This window comes from Palaemon carinicauda, chromosome 22 (genome assembly GCF_036898095.1).
Source record: "Palaemon carinicauda isolate YSFRI2023 chromosome 22, ASM3689809v2, whole genome shotgun sequence".
In the NCBI taxonomy this organism is placed as follows: Eukaryota; Metazoa; Arthropoda; class Malacostraca; order Decapoda; family Palaemonidae; genus Palaemon; species Palaemon carinicauda.
This window is the reverse complement of record NC_090746.1, coordinates 31,423,070-31,449,569: the sequence shown is the minus strand read 5'-3', so window position 1 is coordinate 31,449,569 and position 26,500 is coordinate 31,423,070. Positions and strand designations below refer to the sequence as shown.

General features: G+C 44.5%; 1 protein-coding gene across 3 annotated transcripts in view; it reads right to left on the bottom strand.

Annotated features, from left to right (window-relative positions):
• Vps52 (vacuolar protein sorting 52) overlaps window positions 1-26,500 on the bottom strand; it is a 341,955-nt gene that overhangs the window by 247,983 nt on the left and 67,472 nt on the right. The gene's annotated exons all lie outside the window — the stretch shown is intronic.

Here is a 26,500-nt window from a genome sequence, read left to right as displayed (position 1 = left end):
CGACCGTGCACACCTGCCCTGGACTCGGTGATATTGAGTAAAGCATCAATATAAAAGTATATATCCCTCACTAGAGGAACTATTCAGTAACTCAAATAATTTTACTAAAATGATATTTTCATTATAAAATAAATTTTTGAATATACTTACCCGGTGAATATATAAATAGCTGACGTCTCCGACGGTCGACAGATTCCAAAAACTCGCGAGCGATCGCCATGAAGGCTGCCGGGTGTGCCCACCAGCGCCGACTATCGGCCAGATACCGCATATACTTCTCAACCAAACCAGTTCTTCTCAGTCCGTAGGGTCTCTATCAGGGAGGAAGGGAGGGCCTTTAATATTATATATTCACCGGGTAAGTATATTCAAAAATTTATTTTATAATGAAAATATCATTTTTAAATCTTAAACTTAGCCGGTGAATATATAAATAGCTGATTCACACCCATGGTGGTGGGTAGAGACCAGTATTAAAACAATAAAGGCGTATATGCTCAAGAGTTTTTGACAACTATTCAAAAAACAAACTTAAGTATAGGTACATGGTAAGGAAGCTGACTCTGATAATTACTCTGCCTCATTAGTCCACTATCCTCACGAAGCCCAGCGATCCTCTTAGGATGCTGAAAGACTCCCAGGAGCTGCTATATCCAGGGTGAACACCCCTATAACAGGACCTCATCAATACCCTTAATCTGGGCGCTCTCGAGAAACAATATTTTGACCACCTGCCAAATCAAAAAGATTGCGAAAGACTTCTTAGTCTCCCGTACAACCCAAAATAAGATTAAAAATTTCAAGAGTAGATTAAAAGGATATTGGGATTAAGGGAATGTAGTGGTAGAGCCTTCACCCACTACTGCACTCGCTGCTACGAATGGTCCCAGTGTGTAGCAGTCCTCATAAAGAGTCTGGACATCTTTCAAGTAATATAAAGCGAATACCGACTTGCTTCTCCAAAAGGTCGCGTCCATAATACTTTTAATGGATCTATTTTGCTTAAACGCTACTGAAGTTGCTATCGCTCTAACTTCATGAGCCTTGACTTTAAGTAAATTACGATCCTTCTCACTTGAATGAGAGTGTGCCTCCCGAATCAAAAGTCTAATAAAATAAGACCACGCATTCTTAGACATGGGCAAAGAGGGCTTTTTAACGGAGCACCATAAAGCCTCTGAACAACCTAGTAGCAGTTTAGTTCTGGATAAATAAAATTTAAGAGCCCTAACGGGGCACAGCACTCTTTCAATTTCATTCCCCACAATCTCAGAAAGACTGGGGATTTCAAATGATTTAGGCCAAGGACGAGACGGAAGTTCATTCTTGGCCAAAAAACCAAGTTGAAGAGCACATACTACTTTATTAGTGGAGAAGCCGATGTTCTTGCTAAAAGCATGTATCTCACTAACCCTTTAAGCCGAAGCCAAGCTCACCAAAAAAAGTGTTTTGAGGGTAAGATCCTTCAGGGAGGCTGAATTTAATGGTTCAAACCTGTCTGACATAAGGAACTGTAGGACCACGTCCAAGTTCCAAGCAGGAGTCGAAATATGACGCTCCTTGGAAGTCTCGAAAGACTTAAGCAGGTCTTGGAGATCTTTGTTATTAGAAAGATCCAAACCCCTATGCCTGAAAACAGAAGCTAACATGCTTCTGTAGCCTTTAATGGTGGATGCAGAGAGGGAGCGACCGTTTCTCAGATAAAGCAGAAAATCCGCAATCTGCGCTACAGAGGCACTGGAAGAGGAAATAGAGGAGGACTTGCACCAGTCTCTAAATACCTCCCATTTCGACTGATAGATCCTGATGGTAGAGGATCTTCTAGCCCTCGCGATCGCTCTAGCTGCCTCCTTCGAAAATCCTCGAGCTCAAGAGTCTTTTGATAGTCTGAAGGCAGTTAGACGAAGCGTGGGGAGGCTTTGATGAAATCTCTTTACGTGAGGCTGTCGCAAGAGATCCATCCGCAACGGCAGACTTCTTGGAACGTCTACCAGCCATAGAAGTACCTCTGTGAACCACTCTCTCGCGGGCCAGAGGGGAGCAACCAACGTCAACCTGGTCCCTTCGTGAGAGGTGAACTTCTGCAGCACCTTGTTTAGGATCTTGAAAGGTGGAAAGGCATAAACGTCCAGGTGAGACCAGTCCAGCAGGAAAGCGTCTATGTGGGCTGCCTCTGGATCTGGAACTGGAAAGCAGTAAGTCGAGAGCCTCTTTGTCAGTGAAGTCGCAAAAAGATCTATGGTGGGTTGACCCCATGTCATCCATAGCTTCTCGCACACAGTCTTGTGCAACGTCCACTCCATGGAGATGACTTGTCCTCTTCTGCTGAGGCAGTCCGCCAAGACATTCATTTCTCCTTGCACAAATCTCGTCAAAAGAGAGATGTTACTTGCCTTAAATGGAGTTCCTTCTGATCCGTGGACCAAAGACCCGAGCATTCCAGACTGTCCAGTGGAGCTCCCTAACCCAAATCCGATGCATCTGAATACAACACATGGTTTGGGTTCTTGATCGCAAGAGAAAGACCTTCTCGAAGTCTGATGTTGCTGTCCCACCAAGTCAGACATGTCTAGACTGAGTTGGAGATTGGGAAAGAGATACTCTCTAAGCCCTTCTCCTTGTTCCAATGGTTTAGGTGAAATTGGAGAGGGCAAAGGTTGAGTCTCCCCAGAGAGATAAACTACTCCAGCGATGAAAGATTTCCCACGAGGCTCGTTCAAACTCTTACAGAGCAACTGTTTTTCTCTTGCAAGTGACGGACTTTTAACAGAGCTTGTTTCATTCTTGTGGGAGACGAAAAGGCCCGAAAAATTCGACACTGTATCTCCATTCCCAAATAAAGACTAGTCTGGGATGGAGTACTGTAAGTTACGACTTCTCTACGTTCACTATGAGACCTAGCTCCTTGGTTAGGTCTAATGTCCATTAGAGGCTCTCCAGACAGCGATTTAATGACGACGCCCTGATTAGCCAGTCGTCAAAATAAAGGGAGGCTCTGAATCCTCAAAAAATGTAGAAAGCTTGCTACATTTTGCAAGAGCCTTGTAAAAACAAGAGGAGCAGGAAAGAGGCCGAAGCACAGTGCTCGAAATTGGAACACTACTTTCCCGTCCACAAACCTCAGATGTTGTTGAAAGTTTGGATGAATCGGGATGTGGAAGTATGCATCCTGAAGGTCGAGAGAGACCATCCAGTCGCCTTCCCTTACTGCTGCCAAGACAGATTTGGTAGTCTTCATCGTGAACTTTGTCTTGACAATGAACACATTGAGCGCACTTACATCTTAAGTACTCCTGCAGTGAACATGGCTGCCAGATCATTGGAGCCATAGCCTTGTTCATGCATGACATAATTGTACAGCAATACATTGACAGCTGGAGAGACCTTCTTACTTAAGGCTCCCAGGGACCAATCCTACAAATAAATACTTCAAACGCTCGAGAAAAAAAAACTCCTAACAGGAGATGGTCTAGCTCTGAAGCAGACCATAAAATCTTGGAGCGTCTCATGGCTAGACAACGAGGAGAGTCCACTAGGCTTAAGAAGTCTCCCTGGGCAGAGGCAGGTACTCCCAAGCCGAGAACTTCTCCTGTGTCACACCAGACGCTCGAGCGAGAAGCTAATTAAGAAGGAGGAAAAGCAAAAGCAGACTTTCCTAAACTTCTCCTGGATTCCAACCAGTCTCCCAGTAAGAGCATGGCTCTCTTGGAAGAACAAGAGAGAACTGACTTCGTAAATGTAGGAGTCGAAGAAAGTCATGCCAAGAGTAAACTCAGACGGCGGAGCAGCCGTTACAAAACGAGTAGGACAAAATTTCACTAAAGAAATTCATAATTATAAAACAAGGGATTGTTGGACCACCCTAGGTTACTCCTCTTCTGAATGACTCCCCAAAGGTACATTAGTTGAAAGGGGGTCATCAACTTCTTCAGAAAGCACATCATCTGATAAATCTAAAGTCTTGCGAGAAGGAGATTTATATTCAGAATGACGTTAAGGAAAAGCCTGACAGGCTACATCAACTTGTATATGAACAGAAGTTAAAGTTGGAGGGTCGATGTCACGTTGTGACTGCAGAGAATGTTATTCTACTACACGTCGTGACAGAAGTAACTGACGTTCAAACGTCCCGTAGTAACAACGGTGACTGCTGTTCGATGCTATATCGTGACTACGATGACTGACCCTCGACGTCACGTCATGTCTACAGTGTCTACCGCTCAACGTCACGTCGTGTCTGCGGTGTCTGCAGCTCAACGTCACGCTGTGACTGCGGTGGCTGACGTTCAAAGCGATCAAAGTTACATCGAGATTTATGCTCCGCATCTCGTTTAACAGCAAAGCTGTCACTAGGGATAACGTCAGCGTGGCGTAACAAAGCTCGTTTAGAAGGTTGAAGACCCGAATCCCGTATCCCAGAACCGTGACGTACAAAAAGCAAAGGATCCTTTCGCACAGGAACAGGATCGTAAGCTTCTATTAAAGAAGAAAGCTTTAACAGCATATCTTGCAAAACACTTAAACTTCGGATCAACCTGTGACTGCGGTGGCTGACGTTCAAACGTCACGTAGTAACAGCGGTGACTGCTGATCGATGCTATATCGTGACTACGGTGACTGACACTCGACGTCACGTTGTGTCTACGGTGTCTACCGCTCAACGTCACGTCGAGTCTGTGGCAGAAACGTCTGTACATGAACGTCATCGCTATGAATGGGACTTTCATGATGACTACAGCTAGGACGTTGAACTTGTTCCGAAGGAACTAATAAACGTTTCAACCGTCTCGAAACCTTACGCCCAGGCTTTTAAAGAGACGAATCATCGGAAGACGAGGAGAAACTTCGTCTCTCCTGTCTTATGGCAAGGACGTGCTTGACGAGCAACGTCTGATACCTTTGATGGAACGTCTGTTCGTTGGTTTACACCCCTCACTCCCTTAGGTCCTACGACATTCCTTCTCCCTGGTGCAGGGGAGCCTGAAAGAGGTCTCGGACTAGGCAAGCGACAAGCACGAACAAACGAACCCTCCGCAACACAGAACATGTTTTTTGCACTTTCTTCACTGATATCGCATTTTTTAATAATTTCACATTAGACATGAATAAAGCTGATTTCTACCTGAAGCACGCAATTCTCCCTTAAATCAAAAGGTTAGAATTGCGAAATGAGTCGTATAATGTAAGCACATTAGTACAAAATGAAACACACATGCAAAAATCAATAAACATATACATATATATCGAATAAAACGGAAATATATAAAGTTAAAAAGATCAGTGACTAGGGATGAGACTAAAAACTAGTTCACTAAGGACTACGTTTTCAATCTCTCACCGTACAGTGCCTTGGGATGAGAATAAAAACTAAAACGTTTTATCCTCTCTCCCCGTACAGAGACTTGGGACGAGAGTAAAAATCTGAATCGAGAACAACGTTACTCGCTCCTAAACTCCTTGTACAGAGACTTGGGACGAGAATAAAGATCGGATCGTTCTCTCTTTCTCTCTCTCTCTCTCTCTCTCTCTCTCTCTCTCTTGTCACTCACAAGAGAATGGATCACTCACTCTTCGTCAATAACAGGTTATTTGACTAAAGGAAAAAACTGAAAGGACTAAGAAATTGAAAATTAACATGTTCCTTATCTAAAAAACTTCAGTTTGAAAGAAGAATGAACAAAACGTCAAAATCGATTTACTCTTTCTGCAAAGTGAAACCGTGATTCTCTCTTTCTCTATCGTAACGGTAGAGCGTAAACTGCGTAGCATAAATAAACCAAACGTTAGTTCATCTTTGAAAAACAGCACGAAGACTATTCAAAGAATAAATTTCTTAAAATATTTTCTAAAAATATTCATCTCATCACTCTTACAGAGCAACTGTTTTTATCTAAACAAAAATAAAAGTTGAATGGGCTCAACGTTGTTTAACTTCGTTTTCCAAGTCAGGACCGCCTACAAAGAATAGGTAAAGGCCGCATATAAACAAAAACATAAAATTTATCTCGGTGTTTAGTATAAATGGAAAGCTAATCGAAGAGGCCTAATAAAGGCGGGTGAGATATAAAATATATAGAGGTAAATCTATAAATATCAACAATAATTTATAAAGTGATAAAATAATTACTAAAAGCCTTTAACACACTTCCGTACACTGAGGGAAGGGTCGGCCATCTTTTCTCTATGGAAAAACCAGAGCTAGATTAAAAAAGCAAGGGCAAAAACTTTTCCTCTCCTTTCAAAAGCATTTCTTTTGAAGATAGTATTGAATAATCCAACACGGCGAAAGCAATAAAACCAAAACCAAGTACTTCACCAATCGGTAGAAAACTTGAGGTCAAGCGCGAGCGGAACCAGTGTTATCTTTAACACCGACAGAGAAGAACTGGTTTGGTTGAGAAGTATATGCGGTATCTGGCCGATAGTCGGCGCTGGTGGGCACACCCGGCAGCCTTCATGACGATCGCTCGCGAGTTTTTGGAATCAGTCGACCGTCGGAGACGTCAGCTATTTATATATTCACCGGCTAAGTTTAATATTTAAAACTCTCTATTTTCATGGCCCTAAATGATAATACTGTAAACAATATCAAAACCATCTTTTTTATTAATTTCGCCAATAAAGTTGGAAGAAGGTTATAATTTTGCTTGATGTTTGTGTTTGTTTGTGAACAACTTCCTGGCCACAATTTTACTCATAGAGTAGTGAAACTTTCATGGATTGATTGATATGGTGAGACGTGGAAGTAATTCAATTTTGAAAGTCCTAGGTCAAAGTTTAAGGTCAAGGCCGAGAAAAGATTGACTGAATTAACCATAACCTTAACCCCAAGTTCGCACATGGTTGTTACACAGACTTCAAATATGCCTACGGTCTAAATTGATTCTAGGAAATGCAAGCTGGTTTCGAAAAATAAGCTGCCGTGGCTGAGGTTTACATCCTCACAGTACTTTTTTAGTTTCAATCTATAACCAGGTCATATTGTAAGATGTCCACTTCAGAAAATATTAAGTCTCTTCTCAGAAATCTCCTTAAACATCCCTCACAAAAAGGACAAAAACTTTAACATGACAAATTTAAGAATAATTTGTATTTTTCCTAACGATACAAACCTCGGGCTCTTTATTATGGAATATACTTTTGGCAAAGCTGAAAGACTAGCCATAAGACTTTTATCCAGGTATAACTACCCCACCAAAAGTTATCAGGGGGTAGGGGATAGTACCGGCATCCCCGCTCACACACACCTGTGTTCTGTTGTCACTTTTGATTGCAGGCAAGGTAATGTCAGACCAAATTTGTATAAAAAGCTCAAGGTTTGTATCGTTAGGAAAAATACAAATCATCCTTAAATTTGTCATTTGTTCTGTCACTAATACAAACCCTTTCGTTCTTTGTTAGGGAAGACTCATCCTAAGGTGGGTGGAAATCCTAACCAACTGGCTGGTCTTTGACCCATGAAATTCCTTCGTGCTACTCCTGCTTAAAGAGGAATCACCCTGGCACCTCTCTAAATCCTTGTGCACTTGCATTAGTGGCCTAATTGATTGAAAGTTTTCTGGCATCCTGGCATCTAAGGTCATTGATGCCGACAGCATTTATCATATATGAAAAATAAAAGAGAATTCAATTAAAACCATAAAAGTTAAGATGTCATTATAATAATTAAATAGTTTTCTGAAGACCTGCTACTGAAATAAATCTAAAAATGCCGCTTGCATAGTAGAACACATCATGTCCAAGAATCTTGGCAAGGATGAACTTGCCATCCTCACCTCGAGCCTCAAACAGATATCTATTTCTTAAGTTATTATAATTAAGGCCTTCGATCAACAAGTGCTTCACTGTTAAAGGTACTAAAGTCCTCGCAATACGGTTGGTGTTGGTCCTTCAGCAGAAACTCGTGTGTCAACCGAGTGTGACCAATACGGAAACAACAAAGAGTCGTCTCCCATTTTCGGGGTATCATGTTATACCTCAAATGTGATATATCATTTGTTACTTCCCTCATTTTATTGCCATCTAAACTATCCCAGTACTGTTGCCATTTATTACAAACCAATTTCTTGATGTAAGGTAGGAAATCATTACAGGGAATGGGATACCTCCTTGGTAGTAACTCGGATGCAGCATTCTTCACCAGTAAATCTGCCTTCTCATTCCCAGACACACCTACATGTGCTAGAACCCAACAAAATCGAACCGTTATACCTCTCCGTCCAATAATAAAAAAAACATTCTAAAATCTTTAAAACTAGAGGGTTACCAGAATTAAAAACTTCTAAAGCTTGAAGAACACTCCTTGCATCACTAAAAATTGTAAAATTACCCTCCTTTTCAAATCTATTTTCTCAATAGCAGTTAGTATGCCATACAGTTCGGTAGTAAATTTGGAAGCTGTTAGAGGAAGTGCACCTCTACAATTAAAATCATTACTATGTACTCCAAATCCAACGCCAGCATCAGATTTGGAGCCATCAGTATATATTAAAGTTGATCCCCTATGTTCTGCAACATGTTCCATAAAAAGAGACCAGGATTCTAAGTCAGTCATATTCTTCTTAACTCCAATAAAGTATTTACAAAAAGATACCTCAGGTAATTTCCATGGAGGCGTTGATGATACCTTGAATGGAAGCACCTTAATTCTAACTATATCCAGATTGTTTAATAATTGTTTCACCCGAAACCCATAAGGTTGAGGAGATTTTGGGTGCAACTCAAAGTATGTTGAGTACCTTACAAGGCTTGCAGTCTGAAACGCTAAAGAATTAGGGAGTCTTTGCAATCTAAACCAATACCCAATAGTAGAGGACATTCGGTAAAGGTCTAGAGGCAACTCCCCAGCATCAACAAGGAGACTTGTGATAGGGAGGTTCTAAATGCTCCTGTGGACAATCTAACACCAGCATGATGTATAGAATCTAATATTTTAACCGGCTTGGGGTGGCTGAGGAGTATATTTTGCATCCATAACTAATTTTGGAAAAAAATCAAGGCCTTTTATAATTTTAAAATACAGTACAGTAGTATTGCAGTCTGCCCCCCATGAAGTATGGGACAATACTTTTAAAAGATTCAGAGCCTCAAGCCATTTAGCTTTTAATGCTTTTAAGTGAGAAACCCATGTAAGCCTAGAATCAAATATCAACCCTAAAAATTTAGCTTCACTTGCACATGGGATCCGTGGACCTTTGATGTATATATCCGGGTCTGGTGTACTCTCCGGATACGACAGAAATGTACAATTGTAGTTTTAATTGTCGAGAACCTAAATCCATTCATATCGGCCCACTGGATAATTTTGTCAATAGAGAGTTGTATTATTCTCTCAACCATAGCCATTCTAGCTCGAGCAAATGATATGGAGAGATCATCCACAAATAATGTTGAGAGAACATCCCAGGGAATGACTGAGGATATCCCATTAATTGCTAGTGCAAAAAGGGTTACACTCAGCACACTATCCTGAAGAACTCCTTCTTCCTGGCATTTACTCTCTGATAGAGTTCCCCCCCCCCTCTCACTTGAAAAACTTTTAAGTGAAAGAAATGCCTGAATAAATAGCGGAAGCTCTCCTCTCAATCTCATGAATTGTTTTAAGTATACCATATCTCCAAGTGGTATCATATGCCTTTCCAAGGTCAAAAATGACTGTCACATGGTCCTGTTTGGAAGCAAATGCTTCACAAATAGAGGACTCAAGTCTTATCAACACATCAGTCGTTGAGTGCATTTTTCTGAATCCACATTGAATGAGTGATAAAATACCCTTCTTTTCAAGGTACCACATCAGCCTTGCATTGACCATCTTCTCCATGATTTTTTATAAACAAGATGTCAATGCAATAGGTCGGTAGTTTGCTGCTAAAAATTTGTCCTTACCGGGTTTTACAAAGGCTAAAATAATGGGTAGTTCCCAAACACTTGGATAACTATGATCATGCCATATTCTATTAATAATGCTTAAAATAAATAACTTTGTAAAATGTACATGTTTAATCATTGCATATGGAATTCCATTGGGTCCAGGGGCTGTATCGTTACAAGTGGAAAGTGCCGAATCATATTCTCTTTTAGTAAAAGGAGAATTATGTGACTCCTCCCTTCCTGTTGCAAAATTTAAAATTTTCTTTTCTTCAATGCTCCTATGTTGGTGACCAGGAGCTACTACACACTTGCAAGATACATTTGAAAAAACGATCGGCCAGGGGATTGCTCACAACATTTGCTTTAGTGACATATACTGACCGTTCACTTTCAATACTGGTGGTGGGTTTGGGGTAAATTTGCCGGCAATCTTCTCTATTTTCCTCCATACAGAAGATGGTGGTGTTCTACTGTTAATGGAGGAGACAAAAGACACCCATGACTGGCGCCTAACTTCTTCCATGGCACGACAGAACTGTGCTCTACATTTCTTGTATATAATTAAATTCTCATCAGTTCGGTGTCTACGCAATCGTGTTAGAGATCTTCTTGTGGCTCTCTGCAGGGCAGTTAGTTCTGAAGACCACCAAGGGACTGGTCGTCATTTGAATAACCCTATTGTTTTGGGAAGTGAATTGACTCCTGCTGTATGGAGAGTTCCATTCAGTAAGTCTATGGCATCATCAACATTTTCAACCTGTTCTGCATCCCCTCAATTTCGCTTAGCTCACAAAATTTATCCCAGTCCGCCTTGTCAAGATTCCATCGTAACGATCTCTGTGTAGGTGGACCATTGTTGGTGTTTATAATGATAGGTGCATGATCACTAGTATGCCAATCATCTAATGTCCTCCAATCAAAATCAAGGCAGTTAGAGCTGGCAATTGAAAGGTCAATGCATGACAAGGTACCTGTCTGATCATGGAAGTGCGTGGGCTCTCCTGTATCAAGGAGTCCGACATCCTCATTTTCCACAATTGACGAGATAATATTGCCCCTTGTGTTTGACAAAACATCACCCCATAAAGGATTTCTACCATTCATATCTCCCAGTAAAAAGAAGTTATTGAATAACATCTAATAAATCATCATATAAAATATTATCATTTGGAGGTAAGTACAGAGAGCATATTGTATATTTTCTCCCTTTATCAATTTGTACAACCACTGCCTGCAGGGGTGTACGAATAGATAAGGGTATATGGGGAACGTCTCCAATAACATATATGAGACTTCCACCATGGCTCCCTGCTTATTAATTAGTGTTCTATAGCTAACATACACTCGAGGACTCGGAGTGTTAGCATCAAGCTTACTTTCCGGAAGACACAGAATTATGGGGGAATGTTCATGAATTAGGAGCTTAAGTTCATATTTGGCCCTTAAAACCTGACAATTCCATTGCAAAATGGAGGAAAGAACTATGTTATTTCTTGGAAAAACTTTTGGATGAAGTCTTCCCATTAGTAATTTTTTATTTACCACTACTTTCCGGTGGTTTTATTAGAGAGGGTCTTGATACATTGGGTTTTGTGTTTATTATTTTCATTTTGTCCTTTTGATATAATTGTTGAGGGGGATGGTGGACCTCAACTTGAATTTCCAATTCATTTAAATTGTCTTCTGGTTGATCAGAAACATCAACAGACAAGATATCATATTTATTTGATGTCATAACTCTAATATTTCTTATGGAAGCGAGTGAGAGAAATGGAGGTCTCTCTCTTTTACGATTAATAGGTTGTGAGCATGCCCCATGCTTACATGTTCAATAATTGATTTATTGAGGGCAGCCTCTTCCAACTTATAAAACTGGCAGCTCCTATCATTAGATTTCTGATTAGAGTTGCAGTTTAAGCACCTAGCCTCAAGTGTACATTCTCCATGGTAAAGATTGGAGCAAGTATTACAAATCTTATCATTGTTGCAAACTTTGGAGGGATGCCCAAATCTAAAGCAATTAACCTTTTTACCCGCAAAGGACGTACTGGTACGTTTCACAAAACTCATCCCTTTACCCCCATGGATGTACCGGTACGTCCTTGCAAAAAAATGCTATAAAATTTTTTTTTTCATATTTTTATACCATCATTTACTGTCTTCAAATTGGGCAATATAACAGACTGTGTGTATGACTTGGCCTTTATCAAGTAACTTTTCTTACCGAATCGAGATATATCTCCAGGTAAGATCGTTCCTACCTTCCTCTGAAGAAATTTGCAGATCTTGAAATAATTTTCCGTACCTCCTGTAGACTAAGCAAGAAGCCACATTGGTGGTCTTAGCTTTCTTTGGGATGGCATATCTACCTTTATATCTTTACCAATCCAGTCTGCTGGTCTGTAGACATCCAGATCTTTAGGTGCCCCAACACACAGAGCACCCTTAATACTCATATTACCTACTTTAATATTAACAATGTTACGGCTTAAATTAAATGCTTCCTCATGACAATTAAATGATAACCAAAAATCCCAATTATCATCTTGAAGTTTCATTCTAACTTCTTTTATTAATCCGTAGTACTTAAATATTTTATGTAGCACATCAAAAAGGGATTTTGACGAAGGCAAAATCTGTTTCTGGGCGAGGGACCTATGTCGCCCAGGGAAATGCTCCTTAAAGCACCATTTTAAAGGTATAAATACTGCTAAATATACCAGAGAAAAAAGCTCCATGGACTGCTAGGAATATATCCAGCTCGCTCACCCCTAAAGGGTGTCGGTATTAAAATTGGGGCGAGTGATACCACTACCAGAGATCCCTTTCCAATTAGACTTCTCCCTCCTCAAAATCCCGCGTTACTACGAGGTGTTGTTCCCTACAGCTACTGCCACCCCCCCCCCCCCCACCACCACTTCCTATCCTTTTCCCATCATTCCTATTAGCACACCAAGATTGGGCCAGCCTAGGGTGAGGAAAAAGGAGGGAGGGTTCACTGGGCTACACAGGTCCCTTGCCCAGAAATAGATTTTTCCTTCTTCAAAATCCCTTTTCTGGGCTCAGCCTGTGTCACTCCGTGAAATAGTAACAGAGAATTGGTCCCATAAGCTTGGAAATACACAAAAAGTTAATGAACTGATTTAAAAATATGACAAATTCGGAGATAATTTGTATTTTTCCTAACCATACAAACCTTAGCTATTTACATGGGGTATTACTACTTTCGGCATAGCTGAATGAGGAGCCATTAGATTTTTAACGAGGGTTAACTACCCCATCCGCTAGTTAGCGATTGGGGGGTGGGGTAGACTGGCTACCCCGCTCACTCACACCTCTCAGCTGAGTAACCACTTTGCTTTATTGCAGGACTTCTCGGGGAACGGGGTGGCGGGCCAATTTGTATAAATAGCTCCAGGTTTGTATGTTAGGAAAAATTACAAATTCGGAAATAATTTGTATTTTTCCTAACCATACAAACCTTAGCTATTTACATGGGGTATTACTTTGGGCGTAGCTGAAATGACGAGCCATTAGATTTTTAACGAGGGTTAACTACCCTCTCGCTAGTTAGCGAGGGGGTAGGGGATGGGTAGCTAGCTACCCCTCCCCCCTCACACACCGGTGAACTGATTCACTTCGCTTAGAGGTAGGACTTCACGGGGGACAGGGCTGGCGGGCAAGTATGTGTAAATAGCTAAGGTTTGTATGGTTAGGAAAAATACAAATCATCTCCGAATTTGTCATTTGTTCCGTAACCAAAATACAAACCACGCTATTTACATGGGGTGACTTAACCCTTAGGTAGGGTGGTAAGTCCCAGCCTTACTGGCTTTGGCTTTGCCCGGGGACTCAGGATCCGAGTATGTAGCACTCGAGATAAGGAGTCCCTGCACCTCGCAACTTCCTTGCTCCGCAAGGAACGTGCGGCCTACATGAGCTAGTGTGTGAAGGAAAGAAGTGTGACTCGTCCTAGGAAGTTGACCTGAAGTCCTTTAGATGGAAATCTAGGCTAGGACGTTCCCAGTACCACCTCGTCAGGGTATGGGGGACGCGACAGTATCATTTAATACTAGGAACACAAGGAAGCATGGTTTACCTGCAGTGGTTTGAGGTCAGCTGTGAAAAGAACCCAGAATGCTGCTTTCCCCAAGAGAGGGGAGGATGAAGAAAAGAGTAAGGGCCAGACATACTTTTTCATTCATGCAGACTAAAACCGGATAACAATGCCCTCAACCTTCTGCTACTTGTCCATTAAGGAGCCTGAGGTTAGACCAGCTGTTGTGCAGCCACTACAGGGCCGATAGAGAACGTATTGAACCTCCTGTGAGTCACGTCCTGCAGGTAGTGGGCTGTGAAGGTCATTTGACACTTCCACACCCCAGCTTGTAGAACCTGCGTCACTGAGAAGGTTCTCTTGAATGCCAGGGACGTAGCGGTGCCTCTGATATCGTGTGCTCTAGGGCGACGTGACGGAGGAGGGTCTGGATTCAGGGAATGGTGGATGACCCTGCGAATCCAAGCTGAGTTGGTGTTCTTAGTGACCCTCCTCTTCGTCCTTCCTGTGCTCACAAACAGGGCTTGCACTCGAGGACGAACTGCAGCTCTTCTCTTAAGATAGAGCCTCACACTCCTTACTGGGCACAGTAGGAGATGGTCTAGGTCATCTGTTACAGAACGGAGACTCGAAATCCTGAAGGACTCAAACCGTGGGTCCGGAACTCCAGGATTCTGAGTCTTAGCAATAAACTCAGGGACGAACCCAAACGTTACCTCCCCACATCCCCTTGAATGGGCGACGTCGTACGAGAGACCATGAAGTTCATTGACTCGCTTGGCTGAGGCCAGAGCGAGCAGGAACACCGTCTTCCAAGTCAGGTGACGATCAGAAGCCTGGCATAATGGTTCGAACGGAGGTCTCTTAAGAGACCTGAGGACACGAACCACGTTCCATGGAGGAGGTCTCACTTCCGACTGAGGGCAGGTAAGCTCGTAGCTTCGTATGAGTAGAGAAAGTTCCAGCGAGGAGGAAATGTCCATTCCTTTGAGCCTGAGGGCCAGGCTTAAGGCTGAGCGATAGCCTTTCACCGCCGAGACCGAAAGGTGCATTTCTTCCCGCAAATACACAAGAAACTCTGTTATTGCTGGAATAGTGGCATTGAGGGGAGAGATACCCCTTCCACGACACCAACCACAGAAGACTCTCCCCTTCGCCTGGTAGACCCCTGCAGATGACTTTCGCAAGTGTAAAGACATCCTCTCCGCAACTTGTTGCGAAAAGCCTCTCTCTGTGAGGAGATGCTGGATAATCTCCAGGCGTGAAGCCGAAGCGATGCTACGGCTTTGTGGAAGATGTTGCAGTGTGGTTGCTTGAGTAGCTCGTGTCGTGGAGGAAGCTCTCTCGGGAGTTCCGTCAGGAGCTGCAGAAGGTCCGGGAACCACTCTGCATGATGCCATAGCGGAGCTATTAAGGTCATTGACAGGTTGACCGATAGTCTGGTCTTGTTGAGCACCCTTCTCATCAGACAAAACGGTGGGAAAGCGTAAACGTTGATGTTGTCCCACCGTTGTTGGAAGGCATCTTGCCAGAGTGCCTTGGGGTCCGGGACTGGAGAACAGTACAGCGGAAGCTTGAAGTTCAAGGCTGTCGCGAACAGGTCCACCGTCGGGGAACCCCACAAAGTCAGGACTTTGCTGGCTACTAGAGGATCCAAAGACCACTCGGTACTCACTATCTGCGATGCTCTGCTCAGACTGTCGGCAAGCAGATTCCTCTTGCCCGGAATGAAGCGAGCCGATAGTGGAATCAAGTGGACTTTGGTCCATCTCAGTACCTCTACTGCAAGATGGGATAGCTGTTGTGAAAAGGTACCTCCCTGATTGTTGATGTAAGCCACCACCATGGTGTCGTCCCTCATCACCACCACGGAGTGACCTGCCAGGATCCGTTGGAACTGTTGAAGTGCCAGATATACGCCCTTCATTTCTAGCAGATTTAAGTGGAGGCACTTTTCTGATTCTGACCATAGGCTTGAGCTCCTATAGTTCAGAACGTGGGCCCCCCACCCTTCTTTTGAAGCGTCCGAGAACAGCATCAAATCCGGGGGAGGACGAGAAGATCCACTCCCTTTCGAAGGTTTGCGTCCGTCACCCACCACCAAAGGTCCGTCCGTTCCGCAGGACCCATAAGGACCAGAATGTCCGGGGAATCGTGGCCTTGATTCCACCGGGACTTAAGCCGCCATTGCAGGGTTCTCATCCTGAGGCGGACGTTTGGAACCAGACGGGCCAAGGAGGAGAGGTGACCTAGGAGACGTAACCACAATTGGGCTGGAAGCTTTTCTCGTCTGAGGAAAGGATCTGCGACCCTTCTCAGCCGTGCTATCCTGTCGTCTGATGGAAAAGCTTTGTGGAGATTGGTGTCCAATATCATGCCTAGATATACCAGTCGTTGAGATGGAAGCAGAGAAGACTTCTCGAGATTTACCATGATCCCTAGATCTTGGCAAAGTCCCAGAAGCTTGTCTCGGTGTCGAAGAAGGGTCGACTCCGAGTCTGCCAGGATCAGCCAGTCGTCCAGATAGCGAAGGAGACGGATGCCGATCCTGTGTGCCCACGAAGATATCAGGGTGAACACTCTGGTGAATGAATACCTGGGGTGCTGTGGAGAGACCGAAACACAGCACCTTGAACTGGTAGATCCTGTTGTCTAGGCTGAATCTTAAGTACTTCCTGGAAGACGGATGGATTGGAATCTGGAAGTATGCATCCTTCAGATCCAGTGTACGCATGAAGTCTTGCGGTCTCACTGCAAGTCTGACCGTGTCTGCTGTCTCCATGCTGAACGGAGTTTGTTTGACAAACTTGTTCAGGGCTGAGAGGTCAATGACGGATCTCCAGCCTCCAGACGCCTTCTTTACAAGAAAGAGTCGACTGAAGAAGCCTGGGGAGCCGTCGGCGACTTCTTGGAGAGCATCCTTCTTGAGCATGGTCTCGACTTCTGCCCGAAGGGCTAGCGTCTTTACCGATCCCATGGCATAGGAGCTCAACGACACTGGATTCGCTGTCAGGGGAGGAAGAGAAGTTATGAACGGGATGCGATATCCGAGACTGATCACGGAGATCGTCCAGGAATCGGCCCCGAATTGCTGCCACCTGAATGCGCAACTTTGTAGGCATCCCCACAGTGGTGGACATGCAGGGGGATTGCCAATCCTAGCGTTTGCGGCCTCGGCCGCTCCCTCTAGGATTCTTGCTGCCCCTGAAGGACTTTCCGCCCTTCTTGTCTTTGACAGGAAAGGGCTGCTGTTTGGACACCTTCGTCTTTGCTGCCGCTGCCGGTTTCGTTGACTTGAACTGGCGAGGTTGTTGGGGTGCTGGAGGTTTGTAGGGCTTAGATGTAAGAGCCCTTTGGAGGAGAGAATCGTGGTTCGATTTCCTCCACCTCTAAGCTGCCTGTTCCACATCCTTGGGCTCAAACAGGATCTTTCCTAGGATGGAAGTGTGTCTGAGCTTGTAGACATCCACAGCTGGGACTTTCGCGTGGAACCTCTCGGTCACCGCATCACGTCGTTTCAAGATCGAGTTTGCCCACAAGTTCGAAACTTGGTGGGCCCGAAACTCGATGGTACGTGTGCCCGAGAGGAGGAAGGTCTCCAGGGCCTTCCTGGTGCTTTCCTTGGACAGATCCTCGGATCGCAGCAGGATGCCCAGAGACCCTAGCCAGACATCCAGCCACGAAGTGGCCTGCATGGCACACTTTGCGACCTTCTCCTCACTAAGGATCTCCGTTGCCGAGAATGTCACCTGCCGGTTGGAGTCTCTCTCAAGAGAGACTCCCCTGGTAAGCTCTTCCACGGAGTGGTGGAGCGGGAGAGCTAAACAAGGCTCCTCCATGATCTCGAAGTACCTCCTCTGTTGGACATGAAGGGGCGGGAGGAGCTTGTTACCAGCAGAGGAACGGCTGGAGGAGGCGAGTTCCGAAAGCTGGCCCTCAACCTTATCTCTGGCACTCTTCACCCCTTGGGATCAAGGCAGAGCCGCACTGGCCTTAGAGGGTTTTTGAGTACCATAGACTTGGTCCAGGACCGTATCCTTGCCTTCACAAGGGGCGGTCTCGGGGTCCTTGAACTTGTTGAGATGCCTCATCAAAGTCAGGACTTGCCATAAGGTGTGCTCTGAATCATGCTGCTCTCCTCCTGGTGAATTGGCAGCAAAGTCTCCTGTCCCCAACTGCTCTACTTGGGGGACACGTGGATGTTCTCCTGGGGTCTCGCTAGCTCTGGTCGAATCCTTGAAGAAGACTTCGGGATGGTCTTCGAGTCCTTCGGTTCCCTTCTAGGAGGGATGTAGGACTCCAGTAGAGAAGTCTGAGGGCTCTTCTCCGCCCTAGCACGCGACGATTCTCCTACTCGTGGTGGGGTCTCTCCCATTGGTGCGGTGGGAGAAGGTCTCACCTCGATAGATTCTCCTGAGGACGGAAAAGCTTCATCCACAGGAGAAGGAGAGAATGTCTGAGGGGGGGAAGGAGCCCTCCTTACGGACTTCTTAGGAGCCAGTTTGACCCTAGGAGAAGTCACCACGAACTCCACTCCTCTCTTCCTCTTCAGTGAGGTCGTTGGTCTGAGACCCAAATCAGCGAAGGCAGGCTTAACAGCCTAGACGACAGCTCTGATAAGGGACCCAAACCAAGGCTGTCGACTGAGAGACGCAGTGTCAGAGACTCCCACTGGAGGGAAGGGGATCGGGCAATCCTTTGGAGTAGACACCATAGGGCCTGCCTGAAAGGAAGAAGATTGGTGCCTAGACCTCTCTGAAGACTTCCCCTCCTCCTGCGAGCGCGCTGTTCTGCGCTTGCGGGGGGGGGGATCGTGAAGATGATGACCTGGTTGTACGCGCTCCTGATGACTCGCTCGGCTGCTCGCGCTGCAAAACCTGTCGGGAATCGCGCTTGGGGTTGCGCTGGTGCTAGCGCGATGGACAAATCGCAGGTTCGCGCGCGGAGATGAAAGCGTGGGTGAGGGGGCGCGTGGGTGTGCAGGCAAGGGGGCGCGTGGGCAAGGGGGCGAGGGGGCGTGTGGGCGCGCGCGGCCGTAAGAGCGAGCGTTGGCGGCCGGGCGAACGACGGCGTGCAGGCGAGCGGCGGCGTGCAGGCGAGCGGCGGCGTGTTGGCGAGCGATGGCGCGTAGGGCGAGGAGGTAAGCAATCGCGCTCAGGAGAGACGGACGCAAAGAGGGAAAATATGTATGAAGATAGGACCCTGTTATAATGGTTCTGTTAAATCTGGAGGAACCACTATATCTTTTTAATCTTGGGCATGTGGTACAGATTCCGGCTTGGTTCTTTAAATAAAATACAGAATCTATTGTCTGATTCCTTTCAGGAAAATGGTTCCTGCATCCTTTCTAATAAACAAAGGTCCTGAAGGTCTATTTAAATAGTTTTCCAGAGTGATAACTGGGCACAGAGAACGAGCCTGTGGAAGTGGGACAAACTTCCACAGGGACCATCTATTCTGTGGACCCTCATTCTTTTCTAAGAATTTTCCATCTAGAGAGAATAGAATTCCACTAGAAGAAAGAAATTAATATGATTTGGTTCTCTAGATAATGCTGAGAGTTCAGATAATCTGGCTCCTGAGGCTAAACTTATCAAAAATAACGTCTTCCTAAGAAGCGCTATATAAGTGCATGAGTCAATATCAGAGTCAGAATCTAGATCAAGGACATCATCTAAAACCATGAAACTGTGTGAGGGTGAGTTACTGGTTTTAGTCTAGTACAGGCTCACGGAACAGACGAAAAATATGAATCTGTAAGATTAAAATTGAACCCGATCTGAAATATTTTCTTTAAAGCAGAATTAACCATAGTAATAGTATTATTGGCTAGACCTCTTTCCAAAAAAGTTCTGAAAAAGGTAACTGCCAGATTTGTAGTCAGCGTCCGAACCTCTGAGTCTTCCAGAAATTGGCTAATTTCCTTACATCAGAATCATTTTCCGAAGGGTAGAATCTCATATACCTGACACTAGGGACAATGTGTTAAAAGGGTCAATCTCAGCATCTCCTTGTGCTGCAAATCTCAGATAGTCCATAAAGTGAAGGCACTCTGAATCCGTGAGGAAGCAGACACACTGTGAGATAGTACCATCCGTGCTAACTTGGTTCGGAAATCCGCCAAGGTCGAAGTCCTAGTTCCAACAAGATAGGGAACCAGTTGCATTGGCCAATTGAGGGCTACGAGGGCAATCCGACCTTTGAAAGTCCTGAGCATTTCCAAGACTTTCAATAGCATGGTTAAAGGTGGAATCAGGTAAATCCTCCGTCAGTTGTTCCAATCTATGGACATGCCGTTTGTGACATAGGCCAGAGGGTCCAGGTTGGGGGCCACATGACATTGTGGCTTGTGGTTGGATTCCAAGGCAAATAGGTCTGCTTGGAGACCTAGAACCTGTTGGCAGGTCCAGTTAAATGACTTTTTTGGCCAAGGACCATTCCGACTCCCGCGGTGTCCTTGGTAGAACATCCTCAACCACATTTCTTACTCCCGCCAGGTGAACAGCTGACAGGTGGCAAAGGTTCCTTGTTGCCATTGAAAAGATAGCTACCATCACTTAATTTACGTGACTTCATTTGGAACCTCCCCTGTTAATGCAGTGGACTATCACTTGGCTGTCTAGAATTAGACTGATATGTTGTTTCTGTGATGGGGAAAGACTTATTAGAGTCAAGAACATTTCCTTGACTTCTAAGATATTGATGTGTAGTTGTCGGAGAGCCACTGTCCACAATCCCTGGACCTATTCGTATTGGGAATAGCCTCCTTAAACGCTTAGGGAGTTATCTAAATGGACCACCAATGTTGTCGCTGGGAATCGTAAAGGTACTGAGTTTGCTAGGTTTTTGACCTTTGTCCATTGTTGAAGTTTTTTCCCATAGTGTAGGTGGAACCCGAGAAATTTTGTCTCGATATTTCTCGTTCTCTTTAGACTGCCAAACTCGATTGATATCTTCTAAATTGACTCTCAGTAATGTCTGTTACTGAGGGAAACTGGAGTAAACCTAGGATTCTTTCTTGGTTTCTCCGGGTCGTTAGTTTGTCCTTGAGAGATCCTCTTGTGTTTCTTACTATCTCTATCCTCTTCCGTGGTGGAATCGACTGCTTGTGCGTGGTCAGCATCCATTAAAGACTTAACCACTGGAAGCACGTTGCTGGAGAAAGACAGGACTTTTAGAAATTTATTTGGAAACCTAAGTATTCCAGAAATTTCATTATTTTGCCCAACGCCTTGTGGCATTCCTTGACGCTGTTGGCCCAGATAAACCAACCGTCTAGGTAGGCCACTAACTGTATTCCTTGAGTCCTCATCTCTTGGACTACTTCTCCTCCAACTTAGTGAATAACTTGGTCGCTATGTTGAGTCCGAATGGCATCACCTTGAAGGTGTAAGCCCGTTTGCCTAGCTTGAATCCTAGGAAAGGACGAAAAAGCCTTGCCATCGGAACATGAAAATAAACGCCTGTAAGATCTATAGAGGTGGTGACGGCCCCACGGGGACAAAAGGTCCTCACCTGTGAGACAGTCAGCATATGGAACTAGTCGCACTGAATATATGTATTCAAATAGGACAGATCTAGGTTACTCTTCGTTTGTCCGAGTTCTCTGAACAAACGTGCTTGAAATTTTTAAGCATATTACCTCTTTTATTGCTTTCTTCAGATTTCCTGTGTACTGTAAAGTGTTAAGTCTGCCGTTGGAATCTGATAAAAACTGGTTGGTGGAGGGGGCTTTTTTCATCCATCTCCACCCCAGAACTTTCATTACGACGTTGTATGTATGTCAATTGCTGAATGCCCAATGGCTCCGAAAGAGGTACAGCCTTCCCCCTACCTTGGGAGTCCTCTATGCAAGAAGGCTCCCCTAGCTCTACTACCTCTCGCATGCGTATAATATCTGTGAAACACTCCCTGTGTTTTGAAGGAAGGATGATACGCCGGAGACGCAATAAATGGAGTAGTGGCTATCGGTTGTTGAGGTGGTTGGCTTACCCACACATATTGACTTTGTGGCTGGGTTCTTGAGGTGGAAGGCTGGCTCACCTAGGATACTGGTATTGCCTGTAGCACATCCTGAGGCTGTGGCCTTTGGAAGGACTGAAACTTCCTTGGTCATCTCTTGCCTCGTGATTGCGGTCCGGTGGGCTCGAATTTTCCTTTTGGAATTAGACCCCACCGGACTCTGAGGCTTTGGTTGACTCCAGTTGCTTCTCCGAGGGCGCTATTTACCACGTCCTCCGGGAAGAAGTCCGCTCCCAGATCGAGGCCTTAAGTAACCTGTTAGGCTCATGCCTAAAGGAGTTCTCAAGTAAGACGAGCTTCCGGCAAGGGCAACGGACCACTGCAAAGTCATATGTATCACATGTATCACACTGTAGTGCATGAGGCAAACTCTTTGTCAGGATCTTAAAGTGGCTCCTCTCGTAGACTAACAAAGTTATCTCCGTCATCATGGCTGAGTTGATAGATCTACCCAGCCTGGTTCTTGCACCGTATTCAATCTTAACCAGAGAGTCTGGAAGTCCGGGGAGGCGTTCACTAAACTGTGTGGTGGCACAGTCTTAGTACAGTACAATGACCCTGCCGTGAAAGTAGCTGGTGCATCAATCCAGCATTCTTGGCCTCCTGGGAACAACAGGGAAGTTATTTCCGTCTTCCGTAGTTGCGGCGTGAGCTTGCCTTCCATATCCACCTGTAAGGTAAGACCTACTACCTTGGTGGTATATGGTGTCGGGGTTTGCCCGTCCACCTCGAACATAGTGTATGTATTCTTATGAGGGGTTAACTTGGTATTGACACAGTCCCACTCATTTAAAGTCGGGACCCAGTCGGACCGAGCTTGCTCGGCGCTCATATCAAGGGAAGATGAATTGTAAACCTGGCGGATATCATTCAAAATCTTCTACCGGACGGGGACCACCTCCTGCTATTATCAACATGCCCTCTGAGAACAGGGCATGAAGAGCCAATCGCCACGGGCCGTTCTAAACGATCGCCGGGAGCTTTGACACGTCCGGAACCACAAACTACCGTTGTTGGGGTAGTCCAGACCGCAAGGATTATCTATCATATTTTCCTGATTTTGCAGTCCCTGGCCCAAACCGTCCATAGACAGCAGACGATCAGCAATTGGACCAAACTGGGACTGGACTACACTACGCAACCTCTCCATGAGCCGGCTCGAGAAGGCCACCGGACCGAAATCAAGTTCCGGCGTCTGCCCCTTTGAGCTTCTTGCTCTTGACCCCTGATATGGAGGATTAGACCCTGCCGAGTCCGTCAGTAGCTTAGAAGCTGATAATGGTCTGGTTGGGAGTGGTTTGGGTAGCCTAAAAGGCTTGCCCTCTTCGGGTAGGGCCGACCTCATACGTTTTACCTTAGAGGCCACTGAGCATGGCACCCGGCATGAGATCGGCAGACCTCATGCCCACACGACTGCTGCAGCACAGCAGTGCATGTTATCTCCTGACAGCGTACCACCTGTAAGTCAATTTGATACATGGGTATCATACCGTTTTACAATAGAAGCCTAATATTCTGTTTTCCTTCTTCCACCATCTCCTATCATCCAAAGTATTGCCACACAAAGGTTTGAAACCGGTAGAAATAGCGGCTGGATTAATCTTGGACAAGTCCGCCCTCTCCAGAGAGAAAAATTCCACTATGAAACTTCTCTCAACCTTCCATATCCCTACCGGAGTAGGATGTACTTATAGATGAATAAAGGTTGGGACAAGGAGATACAAGGAAACCAGAAGTAGACACCAATACTGTCGCCGGAATACTTGGTTAGAAGTATGAATTCCCACTGATGTAAATCCGGCCCGTAACAATATAAATTCAAGAACTACAAATCTCCATCTGTAACTCTCTTCGGAACAATCATACCGCAAATATCCTGTAATATAAGATATCAATCTACAGGATCAGAACAGTGTAAAAATTTTTATCTGAATCCGATCAAAGAAACATAGTAACTATCTCATGGATACGATTTTAAGTCATCCCGGCCCTTACGGGGCGGAATAAATTGAGAATATCGAAGATGGGATTCCGGGAATAGAGGGATACGCGGTACGTAGCAAGGTTCACACTCAGTCCGGCTTGACTGGTGGCCATCCATCACTAACCGAGGAGAGAGCGCTATTTGTATCGACTCACAGATCATGAGATCTATCTCTCTTTCTCTCCCGGCTGTCTCCCTTCTCTCCTTAGTGTATAACTCAAGCCTAATTCCCGACGTTAGGGTGCGGCGACTAAGAATTCCACCGAGTAAGATAATTTGGTATATGAATATAAAATTAACTTGTGCCGGGAACCCAAGCAGAGATCAAACATGATAAAAGTATATATATATATATATAAAATAAACTAAAGAAATTAAATTCTGGAGAGGGAGGTCACAACCTTCCGGACTCACCAATGGTAGCTTATACACCCCCCCCTGGAACTCCCCCAAGCGGCGGCGCGAGCCCTAAACCATGCCCCTTGGGCGGAGTTACCAGGGACGAGCGGGTTGACTCGGCAATGGAAGTCACATTTCTGAAGTTGACTTCGGCACAGAACGTTCTCTTCTTTTTCCCTCCCGCTGCTCCCAACATATATTTGCTGGTTTTCATTATTCTGCACTCAGCAACCAGAGTAATATCTCAGCCCACGGCTTAATTATGGCTAGGCAAATTCTTCCCTCCGTGGAGGTGCATCGGCTTAGCGAAGACTCCAGCGAAGAGGAGAACGTAATCAGTAACGAAAAACGAACACAATCGACTGCAGGAAGTGATATGCCTTCTAATTCTGATATCGTAAATATGTTACTCCACCAGAATCAAACACTCATGAAAATCATTCAGAAAAGGTAAGGTTTTAAATTCTGTTTACTAAGAAAACGTCATATGGAAAGTAGCTGATTTAGACTAATGACGTCACAAATGCAAATGGCGGCCCCCATACGTAAGGTTGTTATGATTTGAATGCTTAGAGCAGGCACTTCCGAACATAGCGTAAGTAGCTTAAGCAAAGCATGTGCATGATTACAACACGATTAATTGGTGTAAACAAACTAAAAACTCCAATTTTTATATATAACAAAATTATAATTAAGTATACAAAACAAACTGCTTGCCTGACACATCAAAAGCACGCAGCTTAATAGGCAGTAGGCTAGACCACAGGTAAGTTCGAGTTTACATTTCTCGCTTTAAACCTATCGACACTAGCCTAGGCCCTGAGGGGCGATCTGATAAGGGTTACATATGAGGCTGGTCTAGTTTATTAATAATAACAGATATAAACTTATCATTCACTTAAATATGGCACAGAATTAACCTAAGAGGGCTATTTGAGTCGTGAACCCCATTGCCTGACTTCAGCCTTCTAGGTCCGCTGCTGTCCATATTTACTATACCTGTTGAACAAACATTTAAATTAATCTATGGTAAATAAATCACTGATATTAAACATTCATCTCGGCAGAAGTGGTTCACCTGCTAAGAAGAATGAGGCTCCCCCTCCTACTAAGCGCTCAAGACGATCACCTGAATTACCTGAAAGTGCAAATTTAGACCTCTTTTCCCTTTATAATAATGGAGATGAAAGTGATTACGAGGATTTCAACCTTCTTACCTTCCATAAACCCATTCCTTCATATATTTCCACCAATTTCAAAGCTGAACCATCTTTTCATAGAGAAGGGAAAATTCAATTGAATAATTCACTAGTAGCATTAACTTTCAGTGAAGGCCATAGTGATAACCGGGATAAATTCTTTGTTAGTAGTCAAAATAAGGAGTTCTCAGACTTTTTTAAATTAATTAATACTCCAAAGTTGAATTTCTGGCCTGAAGGTAAGGTATTTGATGACAGCTATAAGAGAAAAATTTTTTATGACATAGAAAATATTAAAATGAGTATTTCTGCCTTTCAAGGGCATGCAGCACTGGCACACATTGTATACCCCTCCAAAGTAAATGACATTGATTTTTTGTCCAAGATTATTATTGGTCCCCTAAGAAGGAGCATAGACCTCATACAAAATTTGATAAGAAATTTCAGAAGCAGAGCACTTCCTAGATACCTCAAGGAAGAAATAAGAGATCTTATAATCAAAGCAGACATTAAAGAAGTTTGGAATTTAACTGAAGACCAAAAATCAGCCATTGCTGCCTGCTTTCACAAGGGTCCCCTCCTCAGAGGAGGGCAGCAAACTTCAGGGGTAGGAAATTCAACTTTGGGGGCAGATTTCAGGGAAGAAGGTTCAGTTTCCTCAAAGGTAACCCTAACTTTAGATTCAAGTCTCAGCCGCTTAGAAGAGGTAATAGGCGAGGTGGGTACAGGGGGGGGAGGTCACAAAATGGACAAGCTAATAGTTCAGGAGCCAGAGAAAAGAAAGACCCTAGAAATTGAGCCATGCTCCGCACCAGTTCAAAGAGAGATTTTTTCAGCACCAGTATTCTATGCACCAGTTGATAACGATGTTTACACTGCACCAGTTAATAATGAGCTTTGCTCAGCACCAGTTAATGAGCTTTGCTCAGCACCAGTTAATAACGAGCTTTGCTCAGCACCAGTGGTTAA